Source organism: Austrofundulus limnaeus, unplaced genomic scaffold, assembly GCF_001266775.1.
Source record: "Austrofundulus limnaeus strain Quisiro unplaced genomic scaffold, Austrofundulus_limnaeus-1.0 Scaffold73, whole genome shotgun sequence".
Classification (NCBI taxonomy): Eukaryota; Metazoa; Chordata; class Actinopteri; order Cyprinodontiformes; family Rivulidae; genus Austrofundulus; species Austrofundulus limnaeus.
The window spans coordinates 1,800,658-1,803,770 of NW_013952475.1; the positions used below are offsets into that span (position 1 = coordinate 1,800,658).

The 3,113-nt window shown below is 37.7% G+C and overlaps 1 long non-coding RNA gene across 1 annotated transcript; it reads right to left on the minus strand.

The window, feature by feature from the left end:
• Positions 1-1,193: 1,193 nt before the first annotated feature.
• On the minus strand, positions 1,194-2,886 carry LOC106519239 (uncharacterized). The gene is made up of 2 exons (XR_001310421.1): positions 2,707-2,886; positions 1,194-1,255 (listed from the first exon to the last, which is right to left on the minus strand). It is a non-coding gene; the product is annotated as an uncharacterized LOC106519239 (long non-coding RNA).
• Between the last annotated feature and the right edge of the window lie 227 nt (positions 2,887-3,113).

Below are 3,113 nucleotides of genomic sequence, written 5' to 3' on the forward strand. Positions count from 1 at the left end.
TATTATTTATTTATTTAATTAATTTATTCATTTCATATAAAAATAAAAAAATTATACACAAAGAAAAAAATCACACTTGAAATGAAAGGAGGCAGAAAGAAGAAAAAATCTTATATCTGCCCCTTTTTTCCAAAATTAATTTCAAACAATAATAATCAAAAAACAAAACAAAATAAAAACTTGWATTCCTTTTCAAACAACAACTTTTGATATACATTATACAATTTGATATTTCTTTTAACAAACTTATTTTTATCATTCTCTTAAAAAATACATTGAACCAACATTTTTATAATCACTTTCCAGATTATTTCACAATCTTATACCTTGAACTGAAGCACGTCGGTCCTTCAAGTTTGTTCAAATTTTAGGTTTTATAAACATCTCAAGTCCCTTAACAAAATATAACTGGATATTTCCTTATACATAATCTGCAAGATATTATAATCAACCAACTCATAAAATTTTAATAATTTCAATTTACAAAATAATATATTCGACGAGTGACAGGAATGTTTTCTGGTGATAACTCTAATGGCTCTTTTCTGTAAAACAAAAATAGGATTTGTGATTGTTTTTGCACGCTTTACCCCAGACTTCAACACAGTAAATCAAGTGTGGATATTATTCATAAAGCAAAGCAGCATAATAAAGAAGGCAATCATAAATATCATAAAGAAGACAAATCTGTGTCAAAGTCACACCCAGTGAACCATCACCTCCCCCAGTCCCCCTCAGGACAGCTAGCCTCGGACACCCACCCCCCCCCCCCCCCCGAAGCGCCGCCCCCCGGCCCCCCCCCCCCCCCCCCCCCACCTCTGGTATTGTAAAAAGGCTAGTCTGACCACGGCTGAGACCCTGCCTCAATGCAGCCTTTTGTTTGCCTCTAATATCCTTATCAAATCCGTCTAGACACCCTGACAACCACCATCATCCCCCACACGAAGCCTTGGACAAACACTGCTGTGCAGCGTGGAGCTGACCAGCAGCTGATCGAGCGTCTGCTACACAAGTTCAAACACGGACAACAACGTGACACAAACATTAGATGTAAAAAAACATACATTACCATTCAGAGAGAGTTGGAAGGTTTTACATTGTAATAATTTCTAAGTATATAGTTAATGTATTTTTTATATACAGTATAAACATAAACAAATCCTAAAATAGTAATTGTTTATTGAATTTTTTTTAAAAAATACCTGGACTGCTACCCAGCTGGCGTTGACAGTGTGTTCTCCAAACGGCTCGAAACCTGCAAGAGATTCAATGTTTATTTGTCTGCTAATAGATGCAATTATTTCAAGGTCACTGCGCACTAGTGCCAACATTTGACTGAAAATCGCCTTTGCAAGAAGAAACTGAAGATGCCATTTTGTTTTATTTTTAATTACGTACTTTTTATCTGTTCTACTTTTTACTATTTTGGAGTTCACCTGCATTTGCAAAGCATTTATAATGGCAAAAAGCAAGATGTTTCTTAGTATTTGTTTTAAAGAATAAAAATGTGTTATATGTATTTTCTTTAATCCCCACGTGCATAACTTCATAAAACCTGAAAAAAAAATGTCTCAGGAGCTGATGGGTATTGGGCCAGGCTTGTTTATACAGGGATCTATTGCTGATCCCCCACCACCACCCGTCCTGGGGTCAGCGGGTCCCTGGGGGTTGGGTGGAGAAAGGATCAGTCTGTCTGACAGGCTGCTGAAAAGGAGCAGAGCGAGGGGTCAGCAGCTGCCAGCCGGCCTGCTTTTGTGAAGGTGCTGTTCCCAGGCGATCCACACATTTACTATCAGACGTGGCTGCGAGTCTCTGCACTCTTTTGTGTCTGAGACCGCAAAGTCTCAGTCGGCTGGCCCTGTCAAAACTAACTGTCCAAGACAGTATTAAGTGCATTTAAACAGACAGCTGCACTTAGTGGGCTTTTTTTGAGATACAGTCATGAATACTTAGTAATTATAATTTATGCTGCTGAAACAAAGTCAAATTTAAGATGTTAAAACCAGCTGTTGTGTTTTGAAGATGTCAGCTATTCAAAATGTAAAAGTAAATGAAAATACAGATCCAATAKAAATCAATACAAAACAAGGGGAAAATCAAAAAGTTATAGATGAAAGTTTCTCATCTAAACTGGTTTATAATGACAAKAACATTTAACTAACAGACACTTGCTTCCTCCTTCATTTACTGTTCTCCTGTTAGTCTTTTATGGCCATTACATGTAGTTTAATCATAAATAACTCACAACARACTTTATAAACAGTTACTAATGACAGCTATGCTAATTCTGATAAGCAAAGCAACATCAGGTTAACTTTGACATAATGCTTGACATAACCTAACTTAATGCGTATGTTTCGTATTATAATTTAAACTTTATAATATAGTATGTTATAAACAGGATACTGACATTACTTCGCGTACAAAAAAATATAAAGATACTTCTTAAAACAGTTCATGTAGTCACTGAGTAGCAGTCAAACCGGCCGGCAAAAGCTCATTGACTTCCTTGAAAACACAAAGCATTAAAACCTAATAAAAAATGACAAACAAAGCGCTCCTTTCCGTACACAACTGCAGCCCAGAACAACCTGACGCCATTAAGGACAGAGCAGCTGTCATCCTCGCAACTTTTCCCCCCACTTTTCTCGCTTTCTAAAGCTGCCTTTAAACTCGACAACATTTGTTTTCGGATGAGACACGAACCTGTCACGATCACAGTTCGGTTGCTGTTATCCATCTCCCGCTTTGTTAAGTAGAATCCGTTGCTGTTTCTCGGGGTTTTAAGCTGAACCAGAATAAGACAGAGAGTCAAAGCCCCCCTTACAGCTGACGACTCCTTCTGCCACAATCAAAAGAAACCTGCCGTACTCTTCTTTCCGCTACGTGCTACGTTGGACGTCACGTGACAACGTTCACGCTCTAGAGACGCTCTAAAACTACGGAAGCTCAAACGTGACATAAAAGGCTAAACACAAAAACAAACAAACAAATAACATCATACTTACGACTGCGTGTTGTAGGCCATTTGCAGAGGGGGAAAATGGAGAAGTTTCCACTAGAAAACTAGGAGCTTTTAAGATTAATTTCAGAATCTCTGAAAAGTGTATATA